At 41.0% G+C, this 15,188-nt stretch overlaps 1 long non-coding RNA gene across 2 annotated transcripts in view; it reads left to right on the forward strand.

Moving 5' to 3' along the window:
* The first annotated feature begins 534 nt into the window (after nucleotides 1–534).
* The window catches only part of LOC140623486 (uncharacterized), a 109,552-nt gene continuing 94,898 nt past the window's right edge, over nucleotides 535–15,188 (forward strand). The window contains exons 1-3 of one of the 2 annotated variants that reach the window (XR_012023096.1): nucleotides 535–767; nucleotides 2,440–2,972; nucleotides 3,815–3,913. This is a non-coding gene — a long non-coding RNA (uncharacterized lncRNA). The remainder of the gene's footprint in view (nucleotides 768–2,439; nucleotides 2,973–3,814; nucleotides 3,914–15,188) is intronic. The other variant, XR_012023097.1, reaches the window with a different exon arrangement.

Raw genomic sequence — 15,188 nt, forward strand, 5'->3', positions numbered from 1 at the left:
GCAGGAGGCGGGCGGGACCGCGGGGCCGCCCCCGCCGCCGGGCGCCGAGCCAGCGGGGGGCGCCAGTGCACGCGCCCGGCCGCGCCTCCTTCAGGCCCGGGGCGCCCACCCGGCCGCGCGGCGGAGGGGGCTGCGGCTTCGCGGGCGGCGGCGGCGAAGGCGAAGGCGAAGGCGAAGGCGAAGGCGGCGGGACGCCGAGCTCCGCCCCCGCCGCGCCCCGGCGCAGCCGGCCAGGTCCCGGGGGAAGGGTTCGCCGCGGGGCTGGCGGCGCCCCCGGGCCCGGGCGGGAGGGAGGCGTAGGGCTCCGCTGCGAGGCGACCGGAAAGTTAGGAAGGAGCCGGAGGTGGAGGCCGGGGGCGGGGGGCCGAGGGCGGCTCGGCAGGAATTCTGGCCCCTGCTCCTTGCCGCAGGGCACCGGCCTCCATGTCTGTGTCTAGACTCCGGCTGGCGGGTTCTGATGAAGCCACGCGCGGTGAAGATCGGAAAGCAGGGACCCCCCCCAGGGAACCCCCCCCGCCACCGCCGCCGCCGCCACCGCCACCGCCGCCGACGTTTCGTGTGTGTTGCAAAACGTACAGTATCCTGCGTATTTGGAGCTGGCGTTGCGGACAGTCTTCTGGTCTTTCCCCACTCCCCCGCCCCCATCCGTGGGCGTGGATGGCTTTGAAAGGGTCCCTGCTGAGTGGCTCCAGCAATGCTAAGTGATATGCAGTACGGTCAGCGGCTGCGGATGGTGCAAACGGCACCATGCAAAGAACCATTATTGAGTGAGTATTGTTGGCAGGCACTGTGCAAAAAAATGCTTTCTGTGTGCCTTCTCTAATTCCCACAACTCGGTGAGGTGGGTATTATTCTCCACTGTACTGGCAAGAAAACAGGTTTCCATGATTCAGACACGTTGCTTGAGGTCACACCGGAGTGAGCTGCACCAGCGGGAGGCAGACCACTCCAGAATATGTCCTCTCGACCAGTGCACAAGGACTCACCCAAGGATCTTGTTGAAATGATTGGTTCTGATTCAGTAGGTCTGGTGTGGGCCTGGGGTTCTGCATTCCTAAAGGGCTCATGGTTTTTGTCCATGCTGCTGGCCAAAGGACCAGACTTTCTAAACTAGTAGGCCAGGGTTTTGAAGTAAATTATTTCATGCCAGCTCTAGTTGATTGAGGCAACTTTCTGAAGTTGGGTTAAGAAGGACCCTAAGGCTGTGTCTTAGCTCTGGGTCAAAATGCAGTAATCAATTCATCATGTTCAATTTGGCTGATGGAGAGAAGGTTATCACACATGTGCTGGGTGGCCCTCCCTGTGGTCAGCCCCTTTCAAAACAACAAGGGCAGTTACCTTTTTATGGTGGTTATATTTTTTTTGTTTTGTTGGTTTTTTTTTTTTTTTTTTTTTTTTCATTTAAGGCATTGGTGCACCAACGTCAGATGTCTTTCTTCTAGTTCTCACCTTCATTAAGAAAAGCTCGGGCAAAGTTTTACGCCCAAAGTTTGTGTAGAATGAAACACTTTACAAAGCGCTCACATAAATGATTTTCTCTGTCTTCATAACAACACTGTAAGGCAGCAATAATTTCATGTTACAGGAAAGAAGAACTGAGGTGGAGTGATTTTTCTTGAGACTAACAATTAATACGCAGGCAGTAGGGGCTAGACTGTGACAGGTTTCTATTTTGGGGGTTGTTTTTACTAAACTACTGTATTAGTTCCTGCTGCCACTGTAACAAATTACTACAAATGTAGTGGCTTAATACAACACGAATGTATTATCTTACAGTTCTGGAGGTCTAAAGCCTGAAAATGGGTCTTATAGGGCTAAAATCAAAGGATCAGCAGGGCTATGCATTCATTTTGGAGGCTCTGAGGGGATAATCTTTTCCTTCCTTATTGTTCCTACCTAGCTTCTAGTGACAGGCTCCATTCCTTGGCTTGTGACTACATCACTCAGAGCAGATTTCTATTGTCTTATCTCCTTTTATTCTGATATTCCTGCACCCCTTTAAAGATTTTACTTATTCATGAGAGAAGCAGAAAGAGAGGCAGAGACATAGGTAGATAGAGAAGCAGGCTCCCTGTGGGGAGCCCAATGGGGGAATCGGTCCAGGGACCCCGGTTACACCCAGAGTCCAAGGCAGACGCTCAGCCACTGAGCCACCCAGGTGTCCCCCCTGCAGCCCTTTAATAAACATCATTGTGATTACTTTGGGTCAACCCAGATAATTCAGAATAATCTCTCCCATCTCAAGATCCTTAATTTACACATCTACAAAGACCCTTTTGTCATGTCTGGTAACATATTCATAGGTCCCAGGGATTAGGATGTAGAGATATTTTTGGAGGATCATTATTATGCCTCCCTAAACCTCACTTAGTACCTATCCTATAGTACTTATACTATACGTTACTCATCCCTCTCTTCTGCTTGATTTCTGACTGCTAGGACGTTCTTTCAATGGAAAAATTCACTTGAAAGTCATGCAAGAGACTATAACAAATGTGCAGCGGCAAGAAATACCCCAAGAACATCAAAAGGCCATGAAGATCTGTAAGAATATGGTCGTGAAAGGGACATAAGGGATTAGAGGCTGCCTATTGGTCTGAATGACACTAAGATAAACCTTAGGGGAAGTCCTAACCACCATTAAAGGCCGCCTTTAGCTATCAGAATGTTTCAAAATTCTGCTTCTCAAAGAGTACACTGTTCCAGGATAAATAATGCAAGTCAAAACTCATGCAAAAAGAATATAACATCAAATTCCAAACCGAGTGATGGTTTTCAAAGTGATGAGAAACATTCAACCAGCATGTCAAACGAAATCAATAAAAATTATTGAACACCTTTTATGCTCAGGGCATTTATAGAAACATTCTGCTGTAGAGAAGTTTATCATTTCATTGGCACACAGAATTTATGAAAAATGGAATAATAAAGGATTTCAACAGAAGAAATGATTGGAGAAGCAACAGGAGATGGTACGTGATTCATCATTAAGTGAATTAGATAAATTGGGGAGTTAGGTTTATACAGGAGAGTGGATATAAAACTGGAAAGGTAGGTTGGAAGGTTACGATGCTCACGATCTTAAATGTCAAACTAAGGAGTTCAGACTTCCCTGCAATAAGAACAACCATAATAACATCTTATGCTTTATATCGCCTGATTATTTACCAAGCACTTCTTACATATTTTCAGTCATTTGACTTCCACCCCTAAGCCCCCAGAAAAGCAGGCCTGAGCATGCGTGTGCCTCCCTCCCCCTACACAGACGCACGCGTGCAAACACACACAGAGAAGGAAATGAAAGCCTCTCATCAAAGAGGTGTGTTCTAGACCGTTCTATGTAAAAATTCAGCTCCCACCCCGCTTATCTGCCTTTCTTTTTTCCTTCTCACCCTGCCAGCTTTATGTTTTTCCACGGGGCTTGCTACTGCATCTTGATAGAGTTTATTGATATCTATTACCTATGAGGGCAGGGACTTTGTCTCTAGTTTGTTTCTATATCCTTATCACCTAAAATAGTTTCCAACACTTGGTAAGTGCTCAGGAGATATCTGTTGAATGGATCATCATCTCCAGTTTACAAACCAGGAATCCAAATCATCATGAAGTCACCTTCATGATGTCTGACAGCTAAAAGTACCTTTCCCAAGACGGAGTCCCGATGTCTAGCCCCTGCTTGTCTGATAGTATATTTTCTATCTGAGTGAAAGCTGTTGGTAGTGCTTAACCAGGGGCCGCAATGTATTTGAAAAAGATAAGAATTTGAGACTGGAATCTTCTCTAAATGTCACATCTTTCCTAAAAACTTCTTCAGCTTAGCTGGATTGGCAAGAAGCATTGGCAGGAGGAGTTACCAACAGTAGATCCTGGAGGGCTGCCATCACTCCTACGCTAGTTGGCACTGAGGAATACTGTAAGTTGCATGTAAGTGGGCATGTCTTGACACTCGGGGTTATAGGCTTTTTGGTCTCAGGTACCATAACTACTATGTCCTTTATATCCCCACATTCAGCCCAGTACTGGCCTCTAAACAGACTTATCACTGCGTGGCTACAAGAAGGCTGCTGCCATCACTACAAAAATTCTATCATTACAAACTACATTCAAAACAATATAGGGGATCCGAATGTGCCACCGCAAAATATGCCGCTTTGGCAATAAGCATTATTTTGAGCTGGAGGCAAATGGGAACCAACAGATGCAGAACAAAGCCTTCTTGGAGCTTTCCTTATCTGACAAAAAAACAAACTTTTGAGAAATGAGGATGGCCATAAACCCCCTTTCCTGGGGAAGTTTTATGGCCATGAAGAAGACAGAGCCCATCCCAAGATGGGTCTGCAAACAGATCTTACTAAAATAGCCCTTGTCTTTCATTCATTAGGTTCCCCTCATATATTTACCTTCCCACAGTTTGCTGTCCCTAAAAGCCTGTACCCCTTTTTCCTTTGTCTTGTCACCTTTCTACAAACATTCTTTGTTAAGATCAGCCCACTGGTTTGAGTTATGCACCACTGAGTTTCCACTGCATCTAGGCAGGGTGCATGTGTAAATCAACTCTGTTTCCTTTTCCCTCCTTAATTTATCTTTGTCTGTCTAATTTGTAGGGCCTCAGCTGGAGAAGCTAGGAGGATAGAGGGAAAAGATTTCTGTGCTCCTCTCCAACAGGAAGAAAAGAATTCCTGTGGAAAAAGAAACCTCTAATTTTTTTTCATGCAAGAAAAATTATTTTCCAGAACCCACTCTCCTAGTCCCAAGTATTTGGTCAGAATTCAGTCACCACCACATCACCCAGGGAGCCTCTGAAAATGAGCACCTAGCAAGGAGGAATGGGCTTGCCTAGATTTTTTTTTTTAGGCTAGACATCCTGGTGCCCCAATCAAAACTGAGGTTCTGTCAGTAAGGGAGAAGGAAGGTCAGCTTCTTCTGGGATCTTAGCTGCATCTTTCACAGAGAATCAGTATAGAAACACCGAAGATTCACATTTGGCCCGTTTTGATGTTACCTGAGTGCATTTGGTTTTCTGGAAGACCATAGCAAGCCATATAAGTCAGGTTCCTACTTATTTTCCTCCTCCCCTCCCTCTTTCCTCTCTTCCTACATCCCTCCCTCCCTTCCTGCCCAACCACCTCTTCCTGTCCCTTCACTTCTGATACAAAATAGCCTTCTGCAGCGTCATTTTTTGTATACTTACTTTTCCATTGTATAATCAATTTCCTATTTAATGTTTAGATTATCTCTATCTGGAATATTCTTAAACTAGTCTTATTCAATTGATCAGATAAGAGAAACTCAAATCACTGGCATCATCTCTTGCTGCTCCCTAACTCACATTTTCTATTCCTGTGATAGTTTTTAGAACATGTTAGTATATTGTTCTACAACACGAGGACTTTGCTTTTATTTGTACCCGCCCCCCCCTGAAATGCCCTTTCTTCATAGCCACTTACCAAATTCCTAGTTGCCTTTCAAAATTCGATTTAGCTTTCACCTCCTCCAGGAACACTTGCCAAAACCACCCATTCTCATATTTAATTACTTCCTCCTCTGGGATATGCCTGAATCAAGTATCAATCTTTGTTGTAGTTATTAAAATACTGTACTTAATTTGTATTTTTGTCTGTCTCCTTAATGAACTCAGTGTTCCATGAGGACCAAGCCCTTGAATTATACTATTTTCTTTTTTTTTTAATGTTTGTTTATTTATTTTTAGCAATCTCTGCCCTCAGTGTGGAGCTCAAACTCACTACCCTGAGATCGAGGTAGTATTACACTTTTCCTCTGACTGAGCCAGCCAGGCGCCCCTGCGTTATGCCATTTTCTATTATCAAACTTAGCCTATTGATTGTTCACATTTGTGGAATTCAAGACAAACCATTTTTTATTTTTATTTTTTTAAAGACTTTATTTATTTACTCATGAGAGAGAGAAGGAGAGAGAGAGAGAGGCAGAGACACACACAGGCAGAGGGAGAAGCAGGTTCCATGCAGGGAGCCGGATGCAGGACCCGATCCTGCGACCCCAGGATCACGTCCTGGGCCGAAGGCAGGTACTCAACCGCTGAGCCACCCAGGCATCCCAGGCAAACAATTTTTTAAAGAACTGATTCTGCTCCAGCTGTTGTGCTAGGCATTTTTAAATCAATTACTCTAATTACAGTGAGAGAAGACAGTAATCATTTCATAACAAAAGGTTTCTAGCTAAACTCTAAGACAAAGGAGTCCTACATGGCTTTAGGTTCTGAAAACTGGGGTTGTGTCTACACTGTTGTCATGAGTATGCAATGTGGAAGCATTTGGTTTTTACCTTTGGGCATTTTAGCCATTTATACTTGCAGATAACCATCACTTTCTACTTAAAAACTTCATGTCATACATGTGAACCTATATTTCATACAGGACCATTTTTCAAATGATGATTTTTGCTAGGTACTTTTAGGCTACAAGGAGCAGAAATCATGCTCAGTTCCCCTAAGCTGCTGAACACTTGTTTAAAGGGAAATAAGGGTGTCCTGGGAACTGTCTAGGGAAGACACCTGCTGCTTCCATCCTCTCAGCTTCCATTCTCCCCTTGCCAACCACTGCATCTCAGTTTTCCATTGAAGACCCACATACCTCAGTCCATGTGATTAGGTGGAGCTGACCCTGACTCAGGGGGAAAAATATAATGTAGGATAGAGCAAGAGGAGAACCACCTGTCCCTGGCCTCAGTGATTGGTTCATGGATGGGTGCAAGACCCAAACCGTGGCTGGAACTCTTGGGGAAGATGGGGTCCCCTGGCTAGTAAAGTGTAAAACTGGAGCTGCTAATAGGGACCATTTGCAGACAGGCTGTGTAAAGGAAGCAGGAAGACGAAGGAAAGAAAAGCAGGGCTGGGAGATGGAGTGAAAGTGAAACAGTTCTTTTTCTGGTGATACGATTTTAAACCATTACATTCAGTCATCCTTGAATTTATGGTCTGCCACTGAATTTTACACTGGTTAATCATTTTCAAATTGGACTTGTCTCCCACAACTGAAGAGTTCTTATAGGCTCTTATAATAGCTGCATGGAAAAACTTAATGTATTTCTCAGGATACAGTAGCAGACCCATGATGGACTGTGATACTTATGGTCCAGTGAGAAATTCTCTGGTAACTTGATCACACTGTTCCTTTAGAAGCAGCCATCAGCTGTTGCTTCTTCTTTTCTGAACAATCTTCTAGATACTTTTTTTTCTGCTTCTCTCCTTACACTACTACCTAAACCTTTCTTTTTTTTCTGTGCAGATTGCATTCAAACTTTCCAGGAAAGAGAATCTGATTGACTGCTTGATACATTCTATTGAGTGCTTCATATACCTTAAATGTATTGAGTGCTTTCTTGTAAGTTGTTCCCTCTGGCATGATTTACCACTCCATATCTACCCCCTCATCACTTCATTTGGCTCATACCTGTTTAACTTTCAAGTCTCAGGTAAAGCCATTTCCTCTGCAAAGGCTATTTGAGTCTGTGGGATTGAGTTAAGTACTTCTACGTTGTGTTCATAAAGCACCTATCTGTTCATCACTGGGTATTTCATTGCTTATTTACTCATTTGCCTCTTTACTATCACCCTTAGACTGTAATTTCTTTGTGGATAGGAATTTTTTCTCTGGTTTATGTTTAGCACCTGGCACAGTGCCTAACACACAGTAGATACAAAAAAACAATATTAGTTAAGTGCTTAATAAAATATTTGCCAATATCCTAAGTCTCTGTTAAAAATTTCTTTGACCAGGGGCTCCTGGGTGACTCAGTTGGTTAAGTATCTACTTTCTGCTCAGGTCATGATCCCAGGGTCCTGGGATGGAGCCCCGCATCAGGCTCCCTGCTTATGGGGAGCCTGCTTCTTCTTCTCCTCCCTGTTTGTGTTTTCTCTCTCTCTCTCTCATAAACAAAATCTTAAAAAAATAAAAATAAAAATTTCATTGGCCAAAATATCAATGGGTCTCCAGAGTCAATTCTCTTAATCTAACTGGAGTGTAGCATCAGGAAAAGAGATTAGAGTATAACTGATGCAATGAAAGCCCTAGAGTGCCAAAAGTTCATACACACATTTAGCTAATGTCAATATAAATGCATAGTATTGGGGAGAGGTAGTGGGAGAAATACAGAAATAACAATGCATAGAGTATGCATCTGGCATGACATTTCACCATTTTGCATTGCATTTGGCTCCCAGGTCAATTGCTCCCTGCTATTCCCCGGGGGTGGGGGTGGGGGCTCTCATAATGGGGTCTTTTTAGCAGGCTGGGGATGATTCTGGTATTTAAAGGAATTTTTTTTTTCATACAATATGACCCCTAATCACAAAAGAACCGTTTCATTTGGTATTAGATCAAAGGCTCACAAATCTGTTCTAATGCTGGAAGAAAGGGTCCAAAGGAGGAGTTAGAACTTTCTTCTAATGAAAAAAACAAAACAAAACAAAAACCAAAAAAACCCAGATGTTAGATAGACGGACAGATAAGCTAGTATCGGATATATATTTTGCTGGAGAGCTTTGGATGTCCTTGCCTTTCTCTTGCTCCATGTTACCTCAGGATTTTCCCTACCTGTCCTCAAGCTTTTGAGTCCCAAACCCAGCTCTGACCAAGGCAGGCAGTAGACTTACAGCATGCAGCTGGTGGCCTATGGAAATCATCTCATTGAATTTCCATATTTGACATGGAACGACTGAGATGGGCCACAAGCCACCATATCTGCGATGATGATCCATCTTCCTCCCTGTTCTCCACTGTATTCTCTTGGCTCATATGGTCCTAATTCTGCTTGCTACCTCAGTAAAGCTTCATTTGCTGGTACTCCAACATGTTTGTCTGAGACCCTAACCCTTCTTAGCTCTTGCCAGCCCCTTTTTCTCCAATGGCAGTGGGCTAATGGTACCTAGGTGCAACCTTTTCTGGTAATTTGGTGGAGTTCAGCTATAAATTGGATGAACCTCCTGAAAAGAGAATGCAACTAGCATGTGACTTCAAATATAACCACTATCTGGAGACTGACTTCCCTGCCTCATTCACTTTGAACTCTACTCTACCCTTTTCCTATCTTAAAGATGTTAGCTCTATGTAATAAAATTTGCCCATTCTTTCAAACACTATTACTTTTTTTTCTGAGTCAGGCTCATAAATTGAGTTAGTTTCCCTAGTCCAATTTTTTCCCCCTTCTCCATCTGCTGAGATCACCAACATTCTCTATAAAAACATAATTATTTAATAGTACTCATCAGCTGATGAATGGATCTATATAGTGTGGTATATTCATACCATGTAATATTACTTGTCAATAAACATCTTATATGTGTTCCATTCAAAAAACAGGCAAAAGATCTGAATAGACATTTCTCCAAAGAAATACAAATGGTCAATAGGCACATGAAAAGACGTTCAAGGGATGCCTGGGTGGCTCAGTGGTTGAGCATCTGGCTTCCACTCAGGATGCCATCCCAGGGTCCTGGGGATCAAGTCCCACATTGGGCTCCCCAAAGGGAGCCTGTTTCTCCCTCTGCCTATGTCTCTGTCTTTCTTTGTGTGTCTCTCTGATAAATAAATAAACAAAATCTTTTAAAAAGAGAAAAGACATTCAGTATCATTAGCCATAAGGGAAATGCAAATTAAAACCACAATGAGATACTACCTCATATCCATTAAGAGGTCTACTGTCATACAACAGAATATAACAAATCCTGGCAAGTATGTGGAGAGATCAGAATGTTCATAGTTGTGAAAGGGAATTAAAAATGGTGCAGCTCTGTTGGAAAGTAGTTTGGCATGTCCCCAAAAGGTTAAACATAGAGTTACCATATGACCTGGCAATTACATCCTCAGTATATATCCAAGAGAAATTAAAGTACATGTTCACACAAAGACTTGTATTAAGATGTTCATAATAGCATTATTCATATCAGCTTAAAAGGAGAAACAACCCAAATACCCATCAACTATAGTACCTATATCCATAAAATAGAATATTATTTGGAAATAAAAAAGGATTAATACAGGCTACAGCATGGATAAGCTCTGAAAACATGCAAAATGAAAGAAGTCAGCCACAAAAATCTGTATTAAAAGATCCCACTGATAGCCAATCTATCCAGAATACACAAATCTATAGAGTTGGAGAGTAGATTAGTGGTTTCCTAGGGATGTACAGCAGGAGAAAGGAGAAAATGGAGAGTGACTGCTAATGGGTATGGGTTTTCTTTTTGGGGTGATGAAAATGTTCTAAAATTAGATAGGAGTGATGATTGCATAACACTGTGAATATACCAAAAATATTGTACAATTTAAAAGGGTGAATTGTATACTATGTGAATTATATCTTTAAAAAGCTATTTAAAATATCATTCTAATAGCTAGTTTAGCCCAATAGAATACTTTTTAAAATTTCTTAACTTCTGTTATCCTAGGTTGAGCTCACAACCTTTTCATCTCTAACTCAGTTTCCTTAGTGCATCATCCTGATCATTGATACATATCCTGCCATATATATCAACCTACACAAATAAATTCATACTTTGGCTTGCCTATCCATGTCTTGTTGAGTTTTTTTAGTCTAAATAATTTCTCCAGAGTTTGATCACACTTGGGGTGAACAGAGAGAATTGATTTTAGCAAACTGCAAAGCTAAACTCCTGGCCTGTATTAGCCTCATACAGGTACTAGAGCCCCAGGAGATCCTGCCTAAAATAGCCAATCAGTCAGCCAGCTGGTCTCTTGCTCTTTCTTTTTGACAGCTCTAACCTACAATATATTGGATGGAATATTATTTTTCAATATAGAACCACAAGGATTCCTGCTGGAAATGTGCAGTATTGCATCACAAAAGAAAAATAAAACAAATTCAAAATAAGATATAGTCCCTGATTTTGTTTTCTATATTGGATATGAAGCCCTTGCAAGAATAAAGTCACTTGGCATTTAGCTTCACCACTACATCAGTCGTTAACAAGGACTGAATTAACGAATGAATAAATTCGAGTTATAATCACATTGTTTGTGGATGTTAAGTTGATCTAGTAATGAAATTGCACAACTCAAGGAATATATCTTGTATTCTATATAAATGATGCCTTCTGGATTTGTGCAGAATGGAAAATCTGATGTACCTAACAGCTCTTCTAGAATGGCAGTAGAACCTGGAAACTCGAAGGAAAAATGGATCTTCATATCCTGTCTTTCCTCATACCTTAATTAAAGGTAGAATTGTAACAGGTATCTCACTTTATTTCCTGAAACCTGAAGTCACTACAATACTCATTAGTGACAATGCAAATGGGTTGATACCTGTTCAAGATCCCAGAGAAATTTAGGCTATACTTGGCTCTTATGGATTTATAGACTCATATTCATTGATTAATGAGGTTAACATTGTAATACCCAGTTGCCTTAATTTTCTATGGCTGGTATTCATCATGATGTAGTAGCTTAGACATTACTAATTTTTTGGTGAGGATCTAAATAGAATCCATTTTATAGATTCACATCCAGTTCGGTTGCTATGTCTTTAACCTGCTTTTTTGGCATGGATGAATGTAGAACCAATACCTAATCAGTCTGTAAGTGCAAATAATATGGTGGAACAGAACTAAAAGTCATGATTCCCTTTCCTAGGAGACATGGTTATTGACCATGGTAAATATGAAGAGATTTTATACACATATCCAGAGTTATTTTATATATATATATATATATATATATATATATATATATATATATACACAGTGTTATATATACTGTATGTGTGTAGATATGAATATATGTATATATCACAGAAAATATATACATATATATGTATGTTCCATAAAGCCTAGATATATAGTTTTATTTTTTATAGATTGAAAATATGTCTGATAAGATTACATCCTTCTAAATGTTACCAGAAATTTTGGAATCTTTTTATACACATGAAAGACAAATGCAGGGGATCCCTGGGTGGCTCAGCGGTTTAGCACCTGCCTTCAGCCCAGGACGTGACCCTGGAGCCCTGATCGAGTCCCACATCCGGCTTCATGCATGGAGCCTGCATCTCTCCTGCCTGTGTCTCTGCCTCTCTCTCTCTCTCTGTGTCTCTCATGAATAAACAAAATCTTAAAAAAAAAAAAAAAGACAAATGTAAAAAGGACTTCTCTATTTTAGAAAAATATTTGATTTTCTAATCACTGAATGGTTTATTGTTTCTTTATGTAATTTCCAGGATGGCTTATCTCCCTAATTATTCATTTACTATAAGGAATCTCTCTGTATCTCTCTATATAAGACAGTTCGAGAAATTATATCAGATAGTATATTAGTATGAAATGGATCTTTTTTCCTTATAGCAATGATGCTACTATTAGGCCTGATTTCTCTGATCATGAATTGAACAACAAAATGGTTCAAAGTAAAAAACTAACAAATACTAAAATCTCTATAATCATTTAAAATAAGATTATGTTCTAAATTCTATAAAATGACATAAATAGGATGTGGGGTACATGAACCCTGATGTTTATAGCCGCATTGTCAACAATAGCCAAAATACAGAAAATAAATAATCCAGCTCTAATAACCATTGCACTAATTATACACGATTCAAGGAATAATTTCGTTTGTGTTCTTACAGTTCTGAAGGAGTTGGGAGGAATAATGTTTTGGCAAATTCTTACTAAAACTGCTTAGAGAAGTTTGAGTGGATATTCTCTTTTTCTCTAGGTAAGTTTTCCTGAAGCAAGAAGTCTTCCAAATCATTGGACAGTCTTGACAAGCAGATATTCGCTGATTCTACCATATGCCAGACACTATACTAAGCAATGAGGACACACAGTTGAATAATACACAGCCCAGGCCAGGAGAAATTCACAGTCCTGCGGGGGAGACAGATGCATAAACAGTTGATTTCCATACAGGCATGAGCTACACAGGAGGCACTATGGAACACGGGACAGCTGGCGTTTTGCGAAAAGAGAAGATCCTTGAAATGAGTCTTAAATTCAAGATGGAGAGCAGGTAGTGGGATGAGAAAGTGGAATGTATGAGAGATATTTAAGAGACAGGGTATCCTGGCCTGTGCTCAAAAAGGGCCAGTAGAAGATAGAGCCCCTGCAGTGTTTACGTATTTGAAGTCCTTTTTAAGAAACAGTTCATTCAATAAAATGCATACTTGGTGTTTTATTATGCATTGGACAATGTTCTAGATGCTCCAAATACAGCAATGAACAAAACAGACAAAGTCTCTGACTTTTTAGGAGCTTACACGCTCATGGAGGAAACAGATAAAAATTGAATAAACAAATATATGTTATAATGTCAGATAGTGATGATAATGATGCATGTCCTCGAGGGGAAAAACCCAGTAAGAGACTGGAGTGACAGGGTGCGAGTTTAGATGGGTGGAGGTGGTCAGGGAAATCCTCTTGAGACGTGGTTTTGAGCAGAGTGAAGTTAGGGAGCACACTGTGTGCATATCTAGTGAATAGTTAGATGGCTTTTCAGATACAAAGGCTCTGAGGCAGGACTTTGGCTGGGTATATTTGAAGATCAGCAAGAAGGCCAAAATGGTTGGAACACACTAAACGAAGGAAAGAAAAATAGGAAATGAGTTGGGGGCAGTAGCCAGAGGCCAGCCTATATAGAGCCTCTATCTTTATCAAATCTGTTTTGTCCACCTCCCAGTTACATAGCTGTCCTGTGTACCCCAGAATTCCTTGCAGTTAGAAGCATGTAGCCATATGAAAGAACTCTGACTCCTGGCTTATGGTGGAAGTGCTATCTACTGCTTCCAGACTTACGAAAATGTTCTGCATGCTTTTCTCTCTTCTATTGATCTCATGGAAGACTACAAGGCCCTGGGAAGTCCTGGGTCTCTGATTAACCACACAGAAGACTGACCACTGATTAGGAACATTTATTTTGGATTTTTTTTATATGTTAACACAAAATTCAGTTAACTATGCTAAGTCACCAAGATTTGGGAGTTTGTTACAGCAGCCATTGACTCTCACTAACAATGCTTTGTGGCTGGTGGGGTTTGAGAAAAAGGCAACTATTGAATTTGATATTTGAGTTCATTTTCTTTTCTTCATTCTTTATCTTATATCCACTACCTCTCAAATTAGGAAAAGTTTAAAGAAGCAAAGTGGCCATACAAGATCAGTCTGATGGGGCTTTAAAAAAAAAAAGATTTTATGATCTATGAGAGAAAGTGACAGAGAGCACAAGCCAGGTGGTGGGAGTAGGGGAGATGCAGAGGGAGAGGGAGAAGCAAACTCTCCACTGAGCAGGGAGCCTCCCCACACCAAGGGGCTCCATCCAAGGACCCTGAGATCATGACCTGATCCAAAGGCAGACACTTAACCAAGTGAGCCACCAGGTGCCCCCAAAGGCTTTTGTTTTTAGGAGAGGGGAGATAGGCCCCCTTCTTTGCCATAGTAATGCTGAGGGATGTGGACATGAACTTGAAGGCTTGTAGGAATCATCAGGTTCAGACTTCTTCTCACATCAACCCCTAAATGATTCCTGAATTTTTTCCCTGTTCAGTTACAAGAGGAATAGCAGGAGTGATCAGAAGTGTAGACAAAGAAAAACATAGTTATTTATTAAAAAAACTGAAGTTTAGACCCCCTCACTTGTAACTAACAAAAGAATATATGAGAAAAGGACTGCGTATTGGAGAATTTGACTCAATAATTAATTTACCTTTAAATTTATATAATAATTCTTCTGCATCTTCACCTATCAGGTGTAAACATGTGGCTAAGACATCGCTATTTTTATAGTTCCCAACAGCATTTAAGTTTTTTTTTTTTTTTCTCGCTGTAGGAACATTCCTCTAGTTTTAAAACTCTCCTATCTTTCTGAAGTATCATGGTACTACTATGACATTTATTGTTTCTCTGTTTTTGAATTGAGCATATACTCTGCTTCTGGCACTATTCCAGGGGCTAGGAATATAAATTTTCTCTTCTGGAGTTTGGGGGAAAAAATAAAATTTGATCACAGTATAACTTAGGTTGGTTTTACTTCTTGTATTAATTAGTTTCTATAGTTTTTATGTTAAGAAATTCTCACAAATTTAACTTAAAACCACACAAATTTAATCTTATAGTTTAGGAGCTTAGAACTCTAAAATGAGACTTAGAGGGCTAAAATCAAGGCACTGGCAAAGCTAGTTCCTTCAGGGGCCCTGGGAGA

This window comes from Canis lupus, chromosome 33 (assembly GCF_048164855.1).
Source record: "Canis lupus baileyi chromosome 33, mCanLup2.hap1, whole genome shotgun sequence".
Classification (NCBI taxonomy): Eukaryota; Metazoa; Chordata; class Mammalia; order Carnivora; family Canidae; genus Canis; species Canis lupus.